The sequence below is a fragment of the Pinus tabuliformis genome, chromosome 6, assembly GCF_031772625.1.
Source record: "Pinus tabuliformis cultivar Carrire ecotype Pingquan chromosome 6, CPIR1, whole genome shotgun sequence".
In the NCBI taxonomy this organism is placed as follows: domain Eukaryota; kingdom Viridiplantae; phylum Streptophyta; class Pinopsida; order Pinales; family Pinaceae; genus Pinus; species Pinus tabuliformis.
Window position 1 is genome coordinate 1,251,316,643 of NC_142292.1, and position 19,902 is coordinate 1,251,336,544.

Genomic DNA, 19,902 nt, shown 5'->3' on the forward strand with positions numbered 1-19,902 from the left:
CTATCATCACTGCTATTCACCCTCTATATTTTGAGAGCCTCATTTCTTATAACTCTGCAAGATAAAAAAAATTAAATCTCAACATAAGAAGCAACGTTCACATGATTATCTTCTTTTACTTCTTTTGTTGAGACTTTCATATAAGTAGTCTTGTTGGAGTTTATCTTTTAAATTTGAATTTTTTCTTTCACCTTTTGCTTTCTTCATTTTTTATTTTTGTTCATTGATTTCTCTTTGAAATTCTTTTCCATTTTCTTTCAATTATGATTTGATTTTGTTGAATCTGCCATAATTTATGTGAAATACTTTTCCTCACTCGACAATGGTTGGCATACATGAGAAATATTTTAACTCTATCTATTTCAATGAATTTCATTTAACATTAAAGGCATATCTGTATGGAGCCATAAAACCATCTTGCTTTAAATCTTTGTCATGGAGGAACTCACATCCTTACTAAGTGATATAGTTTACTTTTTCAAGGAAAGAACTGATTAAGGTTTAACAGAATGGATCCCTCCCATCCCTCCACATAAAATCCTTTGATTGATAGTCATAGGAAAATAATTTGGAGTCAACATTATGAAAGTATTATATCCATTAACATAAATGTCTAGTACCATCCCACCTCTTTTACTCAAATACATGATAAACTAAAATCTTGCAAATTGTGCTTATAAAAAAGGTGATTAAAAGATGAAGCATGGGAAATACAAGTAAACCTGTTGGGGCTATGGACACTCACTAGTAGCGAGGCTAGGATTGTATCTATGCATAAAGGAAAACTTTGCTGGGGTATTGTTTAGGCTCGCTGGCAGTGAAGCGATGTCATAGACCATTTATAACAATGGATATATGCTATATCAAAAACTCTTATCTGTACCTTTTTCTATTTCTCATACGACGTAATAATTTTTCCCCAAATTTGGATTCATGACTTTTACTCAAGTGTACTTTGAGTACTTGTATTTTTAAACTGATATTGATTAATATATTTATGTGGAACCCATGAATTTTTTTTATTGTTAGACAATTTCATGAACTCAATGATTTTTAACCTTTGGGTAAATTAAAGTTCATTATCTTTCACTAGAGATAACTAGTTCTTCCCAGTGTGTCACCATTATTGTAGGCAAAACTCAACACCCCCCATTTTTCATTCATTTACTTCAAATAGTGGGGACCCTTTACATTGATTTTTGGCAAAACACCTTTTATGATTCTCATTTACTTAATTGTCCTATAATTTTTCCATTCTTCATTTTCGTCAGATTTCTATTTTGATTGTTTCATTGAATTCACCTTTAAGCAAGCTTTTCATCGATACTTGTTTCACCTTATTTGGTTAACTGGTTTTCAAATGACACTCCTTTGAAGTTTGATTATTTTCGTCACCTCAGTTAAAAAATGTATAAAATGTATAATATTTCATTTTTTCCAATTAAAATAGTATTTCATTGTAAATATTAACCCTTAGTTAATTTTTATTATTTTTTTTCATTTTTCACTAATAGTCTTACAAAATGATCCAACCAAATTGTAGAATAGTTAAAAAAATGTGTTTCCATGATCTCGGTAATTTATTCAAATTCCTTATTTTAAAACAAATTTCCAAACCTGAAATCTCAAAATTGCAAAGTGGTTGTAGTTCATTTTGTAGAATTTTTAGTTCCACGTGGGCCCTACTCCACATCACCTCATTCCTTTCAAAATCTCAATTTAAAAAAATGCCAATTTAAATTTTACAACGCGATAAAAAGTTGTGATGTGATATAAAACATGCGATATCGCATATCATAAAAATTTTGAGCGCTCATTTTAAGTTTTCCAAATTGCGATTTGCAATAAGTTTTATGTCACGACTATTTACCTTTAATATATGGTTTTTGGTCAACCCTCCTTATGACTCCTGACCTCCTCTCCGTCATGCTCACCTCACCCTCCTTATCCCTCCACCTCACTCTCCACTCACCCTCCTTATCACTCCATCTCACCTCACTAATTCCTCCTCCATTTAACTCCCATGGCTACGTAACTTTGTTTGGTTTTAATTTGTGATTTCATATGGTTGGTTTTAAGTTTTAAATATATTATATTATATTTTTATTATAATATATTATATAATAATTATAATTTAATTATTGTAATTATAATATAATTAAATTATAATATTAATATAATATATTCATATTTTAATCAAATTTTAAATCACTTTTAAGACTAATTAAATTACGTTTATAATTAATTAAATTAAGTTTTTAATTAGAATTAAATTACATTAATTAATAAATAATTGTAATTTAATTTAGGATTGGAATTTAATTTTAAAATTCCATTTTTAGCCCACACAACAAAATTTTCAGAATTCTCGCAGTTTTAACTCCTCAACTTTAGAAGTTCATAAGTTGAGTTTTACTTGGCCAAATGAGGCCCAAGATGGCTCGTTGGAAAGCTAAAATCATGGAGAATATTTATGAGGTGGTTTAATAATAATATTTGATCATTTAATGAGTCCAAAATTCAACAGAATATCAAGATAGAACTTTTTAAACAAAACTAATTTTATGGGTTTATTTTTCTACATTTTCATTTGCCCATAGCTTCTACTGAATGCAGATCCATTCATATATGTTTTCCTTTACCAAATAGATATTCACAAGAATCAATAGAAAGCTCATATTTTTATTTTGTTAATTATGTAATAAAGTTTTTATTGAATATGTTTTATATTCCAGATTTGGTATTTTGATTTTAATTTGTTATTTAATTAAATTTTGATTGGTTTTTTGCAGGGAAACAATTGAAGAGATGAGAGGAAGAAGATTTCAATCAATCAAATTTTCTCCAACAATAGAAGAAAATCAATTTCAACCAATGAGAATTTTTGGAGAAGATTAGTTCATCAACAACTCTCCTATTTTAGAATTCATTTTTAATTATAAATAGTTGCTTGTAGAATATGCAAGGGCTTCTCTTCTCCAATTCCAGAATTCTTAAAAGCATTATTGTAATGGGGATTTAGAGCAGTAGGTGAGAGGAATCTAGGAAAGGAGGATCGATATTGTTGTATTTTCATTTGTTTTTAGAGAATTTTTTTTTTTATTATGTACTACTGTTGTAAGGAGGAGGCCATTTTTGCAAGCAGAAATCGAATGCAAGTCCATAGAATTGTGCACTACTGCTGTACTATGAAGATATGTAATTTTATTTCATTTATTAATAAAGTTTTATTTTAGTTAATGATGTTTAGCACTATTGTTTACAAAATTTAATTGAAATGAATTCTTATTTCAGTATTTCAATTTATATTTCAAATGTATGAGTTAATAATCAGATTTAAGCACTGTTGTTGAATCTTGAGCGTTAATTCATTTAGAAGTCTTCTTATACTATTCTACAGGCTTAATTTTAGATATAATATGAAAACTAAAGTTTGCATAGGAACAAATAATTTTAATCTTAGATTGGTAAGCTATCGTACGATTTAGGATAATAATTGTTTGCTTGCATAAGTGATGTCTTATTTGAACTAATTCAGTAATTCATCCTGAATATTTTTAGTTCTGATGCATATGATAAATAAGGAATTAGATATATTTTCAATAGGATCTTATGTAACTATTTACTAAGTGTTTAATTTTAAGTATTTTTGTTAATTAGGAATTAGATCTTGTGGGCTATTTCCTTTATCTAATTCCTTGATCTTAATTCCAATTATTTAAAGCTTCTTTTCCCCATTAAGTTAATTAGCTGTCAATTGAGAAAATGATTTCCCTTTCCTTCAATCGAGATAGGTTAGATTAATTACATTTGAGATTAGATCCTGCATGTGTTATCATAACTTTTGCATTGTGGAAGTCTTCTTTTTAAGAGCAAAAACTTTGTAATGGTTTGGCTGTGTCATTAAAACAACTTAAGGGTCATTTTCTTTCCTGATCGACAAGAAAAATTGATCCAATGTCCTTGCCTATTGGTAACTAAAGACACATCTTACATCGATAGAAATAGGGAAAAGGTAAGTGGACCTAGTTTAGCCAATTGGAACCACCATTCCAAATGGAAAAGGAGATGCTTTAAGTTCCGGACCAGGTGGTCTCCTGTATAATGTTGTAGGAAAAGAATTTTGAGCCTTCAATAGAACCCTGAGTTGATAATTTGAGTTGAGGATCCCTTGGGAGTTTCAAATTTCTTGGTACAATACCAGGACTCACTAATAATATCCCCTCATTGCATCACAAAGATATATTTATAGTATATTTACCTCCATTCCACTGAAGCATAGTCCCCTATCCTAGACTGCTCAAATACATTTCATTGCACTCCATTGAACTACCTTCCTCATGTTTGATCTAATCCCAATTGAAATAGGCCCTTTGTGCATTTAGACTCCAACTATATATGCAACAATTGGCTAAAGGAACCATGCATCCATTGGAGTTTCCTTCTCAAACAAAGAAGGGAATGGTTATAGAGGAGACCAAGTTTAGTGAAAAGGTCAAACTGGTGGGCCCTTCAATGGACAATGTCATATTGGCAATGGCATTTGTAACACCTGTTGTTGATAGGGATAATGATAGGAGTCTAGTTACCAACCTAACTCCATTAGCCAAAATTTCTTCTACGACAAGGAGTGATTTTGGCAATTTCTATTATGATGAGGGATTAAAGTGGAATGAAAAGGTTTGCATAGAATCCCTAGAGTGATGCCAAGACCCTGAAGATGAGTACTTTTTACCCATTGGATTCTGGTTCATAGGAATTCATCTTTGCACCTAAAAAGTCTCATAACTCAATGGTGATATTTGATGACGATGACGGCCACGCTCCATCACATAACCCCACCAAGACTAAAAGGACTTGAAATGTCCATAAGTCTAAGCTCAGTGTTGCCCGTACCTTATGCTTTGACAAATGCCTAGATTCAGAGGAAAAGAATCATAAAATGAGCTTAAATACCAACACTATGTTGGCATTATGATGCATGTGTTGTCCTTGATGGCAACTCACTCAGATGAAAGACCACCGTGCAGCATGACAACAACAAACAATTACATATCAGACTACAAAGAATGAAGAAAGAGAGGTATACACAGGTTCACCTTGACCAAGCTACGTATACACGCAGGTTCATTGAACACAAGTAGCGTATACAGACACATGCACTTTCACAGAAGGAAAAGCACGTATATCTTGGAAAACTAAGTTTTTGGTCCGAGGTATTTGGTCCATGGTATTTTGATCCATGGTATTGGTCCAAGGTATTTGGTCCGAGGTATTGACCCTAGGTATTTGGTCCAAGGTATTGGTCCTAAGTGATTTTGGTCCTAAGTGATTTTGACTTAACTAATACTAATTCACCCCCCCTCTCAGTATTACTTCCAAAAATTGGTATCAGAGCAGGTCCTTTGGTAGAAGCTTGATCGCTTGAAGGAGATCCATAGAACAATGGGAAAGAAGCTAAAGAAGAAAGCGCCTCAGAAGAAGAAGACAACTCATAGGAACAACAACAGCAGGAGAGACAATTGGCCATTAGGTGGAAGCAAGTATTTAGATTCCGAATTGCCTCAGATTGAAAATGGACAAGCAAATGAAGCATCAGGTACAAATTTTTGGTCTTCTAGTGATACTTTTCTTTGTTCATGCAAATTTGGAGATATTAGAAGTGATAGTGAAAGAAACATAGAGACAGAAGTTAAAAGACTCACAGATAAAATCAAAGATCAACAAGATCTATTTAACAAAAGGGAGTGTGCCTTCAAAGAAGAAGTTACCATATTAAAAGCTCAGCCAAAGGAAGGAAACAAAGTAAGGAAGCAGTACAAGGAAAAGGAAGATAATGTCAAAAGCTGCAGGATGAAGTGATATCATTAAGAAATGAAATAAATGATCAGAATATAACAATCAAGAGACTTCATGACAGATCCAGTTATTATATAAGTCTTGAAGATGAGATCCTCCCTCTAAAAGAAGATCTAGAAAATAAGCAGAATGAAGAACTACCTCAAGCAGATGAAGAACAAGAAAATGAGATTCTCAAATTAAGGCAACAAGTGGAAGAAGGAAGAAAGGCTGAAGAAATCTTGAAGAAGCAACATCTAGAAAAGGAAGAGCAATATCAGGTTGAGGTAAATATCTTAAAATGTAAATTAGAAGAAAAGGATAAACTATTACGATTTCAAGACAATACTAAGATATTGGATAATATTCTTAGTAGTAAAAGGTCTCCTACCATCAAAACTAGTCTTGATTTTCATGAATATGTTGAAGGTGAATCTAGCTCACAAGGTGAGGCAAGGAAATCTAATGCAAAATCTAAAATGTTCAACAAGGAGATGAGAGGTCAACCCCATCAACAACCAAGGAAGGAAAGTCTTCAAAGACAATATTTTACTCCTAACCGTGAAAGTGATAGTCGGTTATTTCCTCCAATGAATAATGTTGAATATTTTATATGTCATAATTTTGGACATGTTGCAGCCAGATGCAGAAGTAGAATGGTTCAAGACCATCACACAGAAAGATCATCATGTTCCAGGTTCTTTAAGGGATATTGTTTTTCTTGCAATATGTTTGGTCACAAAGCCATTGACTGTTATAGAAGGAATATGAAACATGTAAGATGTTATGCTTGTAACAAGTTTGGACATATAGCAAAGAAATGCATGAGAAAATTTTGGCCACCATACCAAAGGGAGAAAACATCATCACACTCGAAGATATGGAAGAAAAATGAAGTACAGTCAGAAAGATGTGGCATAGCAAAGTATACAGACATAACAGACTCAGAGGGAGCTGAAAGCATGGAACTTCAAAGTTCTAACACTCATACACAAGTTACGTGAAGACAAGTCGCGTATATATGCGATTTAGAAGTTGCATAGTCATGTATATGCAGTTTGAAGAAAAATGCAATGGGACAGACTCAGAAAACCTTATTTGATATATTTTAGACAATTATCAGTTATATTTTTTGTCATGATGATAGATGAATATAGTCTATGGATGTTATTTAGAAGTGATTTTGATCCTCACAAGTTGTTAATAACTTGATGTATATCTGATTGATGATGATGTCTTGATACTTCTTACTAACATATGCAATGATCAGATCTGACAGTGAACAGGTGGAACAGGTGCAGGGGGAGAAAATGCTATGCTTCTAATAAAGCATTGTTGGCATTATGTTTAGAAGTCTTTGGTACCTAATCAATGATGATAATTCTTATATGTCTTGCTATGTTACGGTTATGAGTTGCCCATGATAAAATCTTAGATGATATTTAGGATCGCATAAGTTGGTATTCATATCAGATTTATGGATGATTGTAAATGATTTTTGATGATGCATATAGTACGTATATGTTTCCTACATGATGATCTTCATAAGGACAAGGAGAAGTACAAAGGTTGAGTACACAACTTCATTATTTGATGATGAGCCATTTATTTCTTTTATGCTGCTGACATCATGACTTTAAAGATGCATAAAGTTCATATGGTGTAGATATGATGCAGGATTCCTATAGTTCTTGGCTCTCACATGGTTGAGGATTGTTGCTGTTGATGATATCAAGAAATCTTGATAAATGACCATGAGCTCATGATTTACTAGATACATATTGCTATTTTTTTGATGGATATACAGTATACTGATACAAGGATGATTACTTAAGTTGCATATTGATAAATATTGTTGGTTGGCCAAAAGAATGGGGTTATTGCAAGGCTCATGAAGACTTATCTATTTGAAGATATGGATATTTGAAGACATGGCTTACTTAGTCAAATAATGATGATGAAGTCTTACTTTATGATGATAGGTTGATACTCACATATGTCGATTATCATGGTTGATGATGTGGGATGTTCCCTAGTGATGATATAATGAAGATTCTTGTGGAAAGACCATGCAGTTCTTGATAATTATGTTATGATCAAAGATGATGTCTATGGTGTTTTCACATACATATGATATGATGCGAATGTTTTTTTTCTACCGCTTAGAGACATGACATATGCTTAGTTGATTCATGGAAGGTTATGATAAGGCTCTTTCTACTAAGGAAACAAAGCAAGTTGATCTTGATGAGATCAAGAGGATGAGTTGATATATGGAGACATACTTTGTCACAGGTTGATGATATTTACACTATCATATCTTGGGAACTAATGATGGACATATACAGGTTGTTGGTTTGGATGTTGTTGAAAAATACTTATGGAGTAGATCATACATGGTGTATGATAGTTGATGTTGAATATCATGGTCTTGTTTAGATATTTGGTCTCTATTATAAATGTCATGTATATCATTCAATGTAAAGATCATATAAAGACCCATGATGTAATAATTTGTCTTTGTCTGTTGTAGTCTTTTGATGAGTCCTTTTTGGTCATATGATGTAATTTGTATCCCCACTTTACATGGGATGGACGATGTAATTTTCTATCATGTATATCCCCACTTGGTTGGGAGGATGAGTCAAATTTGGTATATCGCCACTTGGTTGGGAGATGGATGTATGTATGAGTCATAGGAAGGTCATACTCACTTAGTTGAGTTATAGAGTCATGTTATTCTTTTAGAAAATATTTTTGCAGACTCTGCATATGCTCAGGGGGAGCATGGATGAAATAGTGCATCTCATCATGTACAAAGGGGGAGCTCAACTAGATAATTTAGCATGTACTCAGGGGGAGCATGGATAGCATAATGTATATCAAAAGGGGAGAATATCTTGGTCCGACCTTTGCCTTTGATGTCAAAGGGGGAGAGTGACTTGGTGTTGTGGTTGCCATCAAGATGAAAGGGGGAGATTGTTGGCATTATGATACAGGTGTTGTCCTTGATGGCAACTCACTCAAATGAAAGATCACAGTGTAGCATGACAATAACAAAGAATGAAGAAAGAGAGGTATACACAGGTTCACTTTGACCAAGCTGCGTATACACGCAGGTTCACTGAACACAAGTAGCGTATACATAAACATGCACTTTCACAGAAGGAAAAGCATGTATATCTTGGAAAACTAAGTTTTTGGTCTGAGGTATTTGGTCCATAGTATTTTGATCCATGGTATTGGTCCAAGGTATTTGGGTTGAGGTATTGACCCTAGGTATTTGGTCGAAGGTATTGGTCCTAAGTGATTTTGGTCCATGGTATTGAGAACGGCCTAAAACTATATAAGGAGGAGAAGATCATTAGGCCAAGGGGAGCAAGTATTGAATATCTGATGAAGTGTGAGATCTAGTATGCAGGTTATTAGCTGATGGTGCTTTGGTTGATTTGAACCAAGGATGAACTTTAACCATTGATGAGGGATAAGATCTAATGATGGATAAGGATCTTAAGGCTTGAAATGAATTATCATTATATGATTTGATAATGTATAATCTAGATCTGAATATTGATGCATGTGTTGTTTTATAAATGTTATGATCTGGGCATGATTGAAGTCTGGAATAGCTGCAAAATTATGAATTAATATTTACAGATGTATATGCTGGTTGGATTTGGTAAAAGCACGTATACACGCTGGTTCGGTTCATCAAAGTAGCGTATACATTATGAGATATAATATTTGAGGTTGCAGTTGGATCTGGCTATTGTTGCAGAATACTGGGTTCTGCTCTCTGTTCTGGTGACTGTGTTTTTGATGACAGTATACTAAATGTTTAGATTGATTGGTTGATTGTGATTTGCTTTAGTGATGATGGGACTTTAGTGATTTAGTTGTGGGTGATTCAGAGATTTATGATTGAGTTTCAATGATTGGTTAATGCAGATGTATTTAATGGTTGTATCACAGTGGTGATTGACTTTGAGCTTCAATGTTGTTGATGGGTCCAGTATGAAAATTAGATGAAATGTGGCTGTTGGAGAGGTAAATCCCCTCTACGGATAGAGGTGATCCCTACTAGCCCAGCAAGGGTCTAGCAACAATCAAACAATGCTGCTATGCATGTTCCTAATTACAATTAAACAAGAGGTAAAGAGCACCTACTTGGATTCCAGCGCTGTCGTTTGACGAAGAGATGTTGCCTTCGCTCCTTCATTTTGGCTGATCACGATCCTCCGCGATCTCTGCAAATAGATACCTGCACACACGAAGAGGAAACAAACGCAAGCGTGAAATCTAGTAAAAGCAACCATACATCGGTCAGAAAAGATGTAATTCACATTTAACCATTGCAAGTACAAATGAGAATGGAACAATAATAGCAGTCATCTATTATTAATCAGAATAGAGAAGAGTACAACCAAATGTTCTGACGTCGGTAACCTTCTCAGGAGGGGCCAGTCAGCATGTATCTCAAGCATTCACCTTTGAGGATGATTCTCCCAAGACAAACAACTCTCTCTCTCACACAAGCAACACAAAACAACCTTCCCTAAGCAATCAATCACTTCCACACCTAGCACACCAAATACCTATAGTAGCAGCAATCTGAGCACTATAAGCTCTATACAATCCAAGCTATGTCTAACTAGCTGCTCATGGTAATGGTGGAAGTATATGTAGGAGAAGGAGCCTCCTAAAAGGGTGGAAGGATGAGCTTATCTTTGAGGGAAATGGTTGCAAAGGGTCGAACAGACATGCCATAGAAGGGAGTCGACATTCACAAAGCTAACAACCAAGCCTGGAGTTATCTGGAAGGCTGGTTGTTTGAACAAATTCGCCCAAACTGGATCAGCGCGGATTATGAGGCAACTGACGCGATGTCGCCGCGTCTACATAACTAGGACAGTCATGTCAGCACGGAAGAACACGGGAAAGGCGCGCTGGCGACCAATGCGGAAAAGTGATGTCCTTCCGAGCTGGCAGCGCGCGGAATACACTATGGAGCGCCAGTCATCGTGGGTATTTTGCAAACAGACGCGCTGATGAATAGAACTTTAGAAAAATGGGTTTTTGGGCCAGTTCAGAAGGCATGAACTTAGTGATTGGCACAGCAGGGTGACTGACAGGAAGGCAGTGACAAATTACTGTGTAACAGATGCCCCCTAAAGCATGAAGACCGAGAGAGTGGGAGGGGTGAAATGCTTTACAACACACGCCGAACTGGAACACCACCAGGAAGGACCGAAATATCTCTGATAATCAAGTACATGCAGTCTAGGCATGGGCACAGCCATCCAAAAAGACATGCGAAAAGGTCTGTTGGAATGGACGCAGCCACCCAGCTAAAGGGACCATAATAATGATAAGGTATGGTCGCAGCCATCCATGACGACTCAGGTATGGGCGCAGCCATCCATCAATGAGTCATGTAATGATCATCCACAAAATCGCAACCTGGACCATAACAGACAGGGATCCAGGGTCTTGCGCTCTGTCCCGATCCGAACAAAGTACAAGTTCAAGCATGCGAATATATGGGTTGATGTCGAACATGCATGAACATCGTCTGATTACCAGTCAATGATGAAAACTGTTAACAGACGCGAGAGGTACCACCAATAATGACAATGGCCCTCAAGGTACTATAGGTACAATCCACGGCATGTGAATCAATGAGCTGGTGTCGAACACCCACGGAATCATTCGATCGGAGGCCAATGATGTAAACCTCACGTCGAACACGAAGAACCTGCCATTGAGGCATGCAGGCTCTAAGGCACCTGAAGGGAGTCTCTAAGTCACCTTCCCGGATAATGAGCTGAAGTCGACAGGAAGTGACTTTGATCGAAGGTGGGCCATAATGTTTCCCACATCATCGACGCGAGACAGAGGAAAAATGATTTGTGTGAGATAGCAGATGAGGTTGTACTATTGCAGAGGTCAACTTCTCTCGAACATATCGGTGGCACTGTAGCGGGTTTGGCAGTATTGGACATCAAATGAGCAAAAGGTATAGTGATGATGGCGATGGGCAGATGAGAGGTCGAATAGGATAACCCAAACCCACGGAGGCCAGTGAAAAACAAGATGAGATGGTCCCACCCAGACACGAAGCAGAAGAGTGCCATGTTCAAGAGCGACATACTGCCGACACGACTATGATTACAGTTCCATTTTCCCCACCATTTCTGGCAGGTACCCCGGTTATTTTTGGATGACAAGCTTGACGGGGATATCATATGCTTGAAGAGTGTCATTTTGACAATGTCCGATGTCATCAAGTATTTAACGAGCCTGACAAAGGAAAAACTCGGCATCTTTTCTTGTTTAGAGAGTCTGAAAAGATTGCGGAAAAGGAGACTCCAGGGGGGTCCTTTTTCGTATAGTTGTGTCTCTCGAGCCCGAAAAAGTATAAAACTATGCTCGAAAGAACCGCCCGATCATTACGACCGAGGAGTACTTTTCGTGGATAGTGCCTTCGACCCGAAAAAGTAAAAAAGCGGTCAGAAGCACGTCGTTTTAGAACCGATATCAAGTGTGAAACGACAAACACCCGGCAATCTTTTTAAGTTACACGGTCGGAAAAAGAGCTTAAAACGACCGCCTCTCATTCTTTTTAACGAGTCAAGGTGAAACTCGGCAATCTTTTCATCTTTAAACGGTCGGAAAAGAGCTGAAAGCAGACCTCCATTTTTATTCTCTTTAACGAGTCAAAAAGGGAAAAATACTTGGCAATCTTTTCACATTTTACGAGTCAGAAAAGAGCTTAAAGCTGACTCGTCCTAGAGGAACGAGTGGTATAAAAGGTAGCATCTGGTTCCGGAAATGGTGGAACTGCTCAAAACATGTAATGGTCAAGAGGCGGGCTAATAAAACCACTCATCGTTGTGGTTCCTCAAGAAAGGATAAACAACGAAGTGAGAACATATGATCGGCCAAAGAGATGGTGGCGATGGAATGAAAACAACCAAGGCTCATCTAGCAGAATTTAGCAGATGAAGATAGAAATCACGAGATGTAAAGCGGGTATGGGTTCATTTTTACACAAGCTTGAACCATGGAGAACTTTGCTTGGATTCGATTTCATTTTTACACAAGCTTGAAACGAAAAAATATGCTTGTTATCAGTTCGCATGCCCCCAGCATAATAACGCAAATCGAGGTACATGCCCCCCAAGCTTCATTACATTCAACAAAGTGGATGGAATGAAGGTTCACTCTTGAGATCTATGAAAGACTCGACTTGTATTTTACGAGATCTTAATCAAAAGACTCGATTTGGAAAGGGAGTTGTTTCATGTTTTAATGAGGTTGACACAATAAAAGAACTATCCTCATAACCCTTGTTTCATTTGTTAACGAGCTTGGCACAAGCTCAGGAACTATGCTCCGACCAGACCTAGTTTCATTTTTTAAGGAGCTTGACACAGGAAAAGAACTATGCTCCACCCGAACTTCATCATAATGAACAGGAAGTCGGGGCTTCCAAGAGCGGCGCTCCCGGTGGGAGGTCAATATCTCGGAAGTCAGGACCCAATGCCCCCAGGACACTATGCACGACGGCGACATTGCTGGATATAGGCACGGGGGAGGTGGCCACGTAGTTGATCTGGGGTGAGACAGATGCAACAGGTGGATGAAAACCAGGAGGGAAGGACAATTGTGCCGGAGGGGCTTGTGGACGAACGAACGATAATTGATTGATCGTCACTATTCTTCCATCGTGTGGAAAGAAAACCACACGGAAAAGTGAAGAAACAAGGGCTCCCATGGCATACACATAGTCACGACCGAGGAGAAGACTGAAGTCTAAAGAACCTTGGGTAACCGAGACGTCTATATAGACGGTCTTGCGTCCCAAAGTAATAGGAAACTGTGGAAGGATCCCTAATGGTTGACTCGTTCCTCTGTCAAAGGCGGTGAGATTCGGTGCGACAGGTACAAGCGATGGGGAACCCAAAGCCTGCCAAGTAGTAACGGGCATAAGACTAACCGATGCGCCTTCATCCAACACAGTGCCAGGCAATGCCATATGAGAGGCATAGGCGGTGACCCAGAAAGGCACATGGGATGGAAGGGGAGGGGTAGTCAAACAACTCCAATCGAAGGAAATGACCGAACTACTTGGTGGGGGAACCATATGGGTGCCCCCCTGCTCGGAAGGAACCGAATCGGGATTCTCCGGAGAGGTTGGGACGGGCAAACCATTATCAAGCTCAGGAGAATTCGATGAGACGAGAAGAACATGGGAATTTTGCTCTTCCGAAACAGGGTGGTCGACAGGAGGTGGACTCCAGTCAACACTCTTTCCGACCAATGGTTGGTCTGGAACAGGCTGGACACAGCCAGGTTCGGGAAGAGGGGCCTGGACAAGAGAAAAATGTGAACCAATCTCATTGTCGGGAGGCGAATGATCTGCAGCTGCAGAAAGACGTTGATATCCAACGGGGAGTTGGGGTGAAGGAGCTGGGAGACTTTCCAAAATAGTGGAGGCTTTATCCATGAGTGGACAAAGGTGAAGGGGATGATTGCCTTCACAAAGTCTACAGGGAATTCGAATCTTCCCTTTTCCCTTGCCATTCCCAACTGATGAGGTAGCATCGCCATGATCATTAGTGGACGATGAAGGGCGGGCCGGATCGTGGGACCAAACTTCTAATACCCTGGGAATGCCAGGACAATCACGAAGCAGATGGTCCTCCCTGCATAATCGACAAGGAAACTTAACCTTCCGCGGAAGAAAAGAAGGTGACCCGACTTCAGGTGTACTGGAGTGGATAGCTGGACTTGAGAGGGGGACTATGTGTGTAGGCTCTCCCTGAGGGGACTTATTCTTCTTGGTCTTCCTCTTCTTCTTCTTAGCCACCTGGTTACTCACATCGATAATTTCACCAGGCGAAGTACAAGAGGACGACGTAGAAGTAGGCATCGAGGGGGAGAGATCCACCTTAGGATCAACATGATGTCGTTCAGGTGGAGGGACTGATGGACTAACAGCCAATACGGTAGGGACCAAAGAGGTTGAAAATAACCACACAGGCAACCCGACAGTTAACCCTGGTAGGGACAACGTCGCCATATACGGAGCACCAACATTCCCAAGAGGAGGGAATTGTCCTGGATTCCCATCTGATGGGGAACCTGGGTTAGTGAATACCGGAAAAGTTGCCATAGCAAACGAAAACGAAACCTACTCAAGCTAACGCACACGAGATCTAATCAGGTGATGTTATCGTGGCCAAATAAATTTTTAAGACACAGGAACTGAACTTGACCTTTTCATGTTTCAAGAGTCGAGAAAAGGACGAAAAGATGACTCTAGTCTCCTTCGAATGTTTAATGAGCACGAAGTGACAAGACGCTCACAGGCACCTTTTCATTTAGGGAGTCTGAAAAGGATCAAAAGTGACTGCTCTGGAGACTCTAGGTATAAGGCTTACCAAGCGACCCGTAAAACTGCTTATACACCTCAGCAATCATATGAGAGCCAAGGACTTTCCGTACTGCAGCCAATCTTCCCGAATGCTGTGTTCGGTGCGTTACGGTTCACAAGGCGGCAGACTCGGCTTCCTATGGATAAAGGATAAAAGCCTAGTGGGGTCTCCCTATATACGCGACGGTACGTGGGAGCACAGTCCGTGTTAGACCACTATCGAGTCACAGAAGGAGGAATCACCCAACCGTAATGTGAAACAACAGTGACTATGTTTAAAGACGCCGGAACACGTCTCTAACCTAGACCTCTAGATATTTGCGTTTAGTTCCAATGCGTTTTTAGATTCATTCGGTTCATTTTATAGTTGATCTTGAGATTAAGTTTCGATTTCAGGTCCTATCGTATGTTCTCTCACAATTACCTAGATGCAAACTACATGTCAAAGAGAATCATTTTGTTTGATGAATTCTAGCTATAGAAGGGTAAAGAGATTTCAATCAAACAAAACGAACACAATCAATCAAACAGCCTAATGCAACTAAAAGCGAGGAAAGGAAACTTTTTCTTTTGAAAATGCAAATCAATGAAACATTCTTTTCCTTTTCAATTTTTAAAAGCAAAGCCACTAGTTTGATTTTCTTTCAGTGACACGAAGCATCTAAAATAATTTGGAGGAACCAGAACACCAAGCAAAATGCAATTGCCTAATGAAAGCACACAAAGTTCCCAAAACACTCAACAAAGATTCCCAAATCAAAAGGAAAACTAAGTTCTGCACGAGCTATGTGATCAAAGCTCGGCAAGTCAAGCAAGGATTGAAACAAGGGGGAAAGCGAGAAATTGCACGGAAACACAACCAAAGACACTCCAACAATCACTGAACAAGTGCACGCAACAAATCTGAAGTTGGCTGGTCAAACGAGAAAACAAAATCCCCACGGAAGGCTTGACACACACACGGCCACTAGATACCCTAGGGCTAGAGTGCAAAATCAACAGAAAAGGGCAAACACCCGAAGGATGAGAGTTACAACCAGTCAATTAGAGACTCAAAACCATTCAGCAATCGAAAAAGTGATGGTGTAAACACAAACCAAGCAGCGAAAGCAAAAGGGAAGGTATTCGCAACACCAAAAACTAAGCAAAATCGGAACCCTATGGATCTAGACTTCACAATCAAGGAGTTCAGAGTTCAGACAGTGAAAAGCAAGTCACAAAGCAGGTGGAGAGAAGAAGGGATAGTCAAAGCAAGAGGTTCAGGAGGCTAATTTGGTCAAAAATGAACTTTATAGGACCAGCGCGGGTAGCCTTCAGCAACTCGGCGCTGACAGGAGGAGCCCTGTAGCAACTTTGCGATGTCAGCGCAGAAGGACAAGGATAAAGCGCGCTGTCTCAGAAAAATGAGGTCAGCGCGGAAAGAAACCACACAGACGCGATGACACAGATCACAAAGAAGCGGGGACGCGATGCCAGCGCGGAAGGACACGAATAAAGCGCGCTGTCTCTAAAAACGAGGTCAGCGCGACTGTTAGACGTAAGGGCGCGATGAAAAGGATACCAAAGGAACAGGGGCGCGATGTCAGCGCGACTGTTCTGAATTAAAACGCGCTGAGGATAAAAAACAAGCAAAGCCAAAGCAAAAACTTCCCAAACCAAAAGCAAAAGCCTTCTAACAATCAAGACACTTCCCAGATGTACCCAGAAAGTTTATAAGCAGAGAGACAATCCCAGAATCTCGGAAAAAGAGACCAATCAAAGTCAAACACAAAAGTGGACTCAAGAGACAAAAAGGCTGATCCCCAGCGGAGTCGCCAAATTGTTGGAGAGGTAAATCCCCTCTACGGATAGAGGCGATCCCTACTAGCCCAGCAAGGGTCTAGCAACAATCAAACAATGCTGCTATGCATGTTCCTAATTACAATTAAACAAGAGGTAAAGAGCACCTACTTGGATTCCAGCGCTGTCGTTTGACGAAGAGATGTTGCCTTCGCTCCTTCGTTTTGGCTGATCACGATCCTCCGCGATCTCCGCGAATAGATACCTGCACACACGAAGAGGAAACAAACGCAAGCGTGAAATCTAGTAAAAGCAACCATACATCGGTCAGAAAAGATGTAATTCACATTTAACCATTGCAAGTACAAATGAGAATGGAACAATAATAGCAGTCATCTATTATTAATCAGAATAGAGAAGAGTACAACCAAATGTTCTGACGTCGGTAACCTTCTCAGGAGGGGCCAGTCAGCATGTATCTCAAGCATTCACCTTTGAGGATGATTCTCCCAAGACAAACAACTCTCTCTCTCACACAAGCAACACAAAACAACCTTCCCTAAGCAATCAATCACTTCCACACCTAGCACACCAAATACCTATAGTAGCAGCAATCTGAGCACTATAAGCTCTATACAATCCAAGCTATGTCTAACTAGCTGCTCATGGTAATGGTGGAAGTATATGTAGGAGAAGGAGCCTCCTAAAAGGGTGGAAGGATGAGCTTATCTTTGAGGGAAATGGTTGCAAAGGGTCGAACAGACATGCCATAGAAGGGAGTCGACATTCACAAAGCTAACAACCAAGCCTGGAGTTATCTGGAAGGCTGGTTGTTTGAACAAATTCGTCCAAACTGGATCAGCGCGGATTATGAGGCAACTGACGCGATGTCGCCGCGTCTACATAACTAGGACAGTCATGTCAGCGCGGAAGAACACGGGAAAGGCGCGCTGGCGACCAGGGCGGAAAAGTGATGTCCTTCCGAGCTGGCAGCGTGCGGAATACACTATGGAGCGCCAGTCGTCGCGGGTATTTTGCAAACAGACGCGCTGATGAATAGAACTTTAGAAAAATGGGTTTTTGGGCCAGTTCAGAAGGCATGAACTTAGTGATTGGCATAGTAGGGTGACTGACAGGAAGGCAGTGACAAATTACTGTGTAACAGTGGCCTTCATGTGTATTGTTGTGTACTAGGAGCATTCGATCTGAAAATTTATGAAATGTGGTCCCTAGAAGAAATAAGAAGGTCGTAGCCTTCTGTGGGTTGGCGCCTATGTACTGGTAAACATATCAGCCAGTACAAGAACCAGGGGGTTGGAGCTCCCTTCCAGTAACAGCTAGAAAATGAGTGAAGGTTGGAGCCCTCAGTAGGCCGATGCCTACGTACTAGTAAATGGATCGGCTAGTACAAGAGCTAGGGGGTTGTAGCTCCCTTCCAGTAGAAGCTGGAGAATGAGAGAAGGTTGTAGCCTTCCGTAGGTGGGTGCCTACATACTGGTATGAGTCTGCACCGGTACAAGATTGTAAACAGGGTTTTCTTATATTAAAAGAAGACAGTAGTAGGTGGTTTTTGTCCCACATTGGGTTTCCACCTTAAATCTTGGTGTTCATGTGTGTTTTGATTTGTTTTGATATTATTGCACATGGTTACTGTTTATATGGTTAATGAATCACTCATTAAAGAACAACATATGATGAATTAACTGAATCTTAAGCTTGTTGGATATACGCTGGTTTCCTTAAACACAGTTGCGTGTACACGCGGGTTACCTTCATTGAAGTAGCGTATATAAATCAGAATAGGGAAATGAAAAATAACATTGACTTGACTAATACTGATTCACCCCCCGTCTCAATATTATTTCCAACACACTATACCTAGTTTAGGAAATACAAATCAATGTGACTCACTAGATTTTGCTAAAGCTCTAAATATGTCTCCCTAGTCAAGGTCATGCATAGTGCATGTTTTGGATTTGCATTATGAGAAATACTCTAAATCAAAAGCACATAATACTGATGGTCTAGTTAGTGATGATGATAGAAAAATTAGTATACCAAGTGATGACGCTTCCAATGAAGAAACTTTTATTCAATCAGTGTGTGGATCATTCTTGGAGGTGATTCTCTCAAAGCAGTATAAAGATGAAAAAATAAATCTCTCTGATAGTGGATTCATATTATGGGTCAAATCAGAATGCCCCAAGCACTCTAGTCACCCCAAACAAGGGTTTTAGTAGTGTTGTAGGTGTTTTCCTTGGAGCTCCAATCAAGACAAGGCCTAAGTCAAGGTTGGGAGGTGAAGATATAGGTTTTGTATGTAGAAAGGTTGCTAGTGACTATAAATGTGGGATAGTCTCAAAGAATAAAGGAATATCATATTTACATACTATTGGCCATGGCACAATTTCAACCAACAAAAATAGAGACAATATAGGTGGAAAATCAACTTTTCAATGTGGCATAATTTCCTCATAATGTTATCAAAGAGACAAACATAACATTCAACAGATGAGGAACTTTGTGTAAACATTTTTAGCATGATATTTGGATAATGACAACTAGATAGATGAACATTTCCTTATATTGGGTAGTTTATTGTTTTAAAGAAAAGATAAAGGAAATCTATACAGAAAATTAGAGAAGGGATCTCAATGAAAACACATAAGGTTATGTTCTTAAAGCTCCGAGTCCATTGCGAGAAAATGTGCCAAAAAAACATTTGGAATAGCCGAGTCAAATTCAGATATACAAATCCAGTTCTGCATGTGGAAATCTACAAAATATTTTATTGCAGATGCCAATCATACACCTCAATGGCAGACCCTTTTGAGCATCATGCTTGT

General features: G+C 38.9%; 1 pseudogene; it reads left to right on the plus strand.

Annotated features, from left to right (window-relative positions):
* The first annotated feature begins 4,422 nt into the window (after positions 1 to 4,422).
* LOC149263203 (uncharacterized) lies at positions 4,423 to 19,534 on the plus strand (annotated as a pseudogene).
* Positions 19,535 to 19,902: the final 368 nt, after the last annotated feature.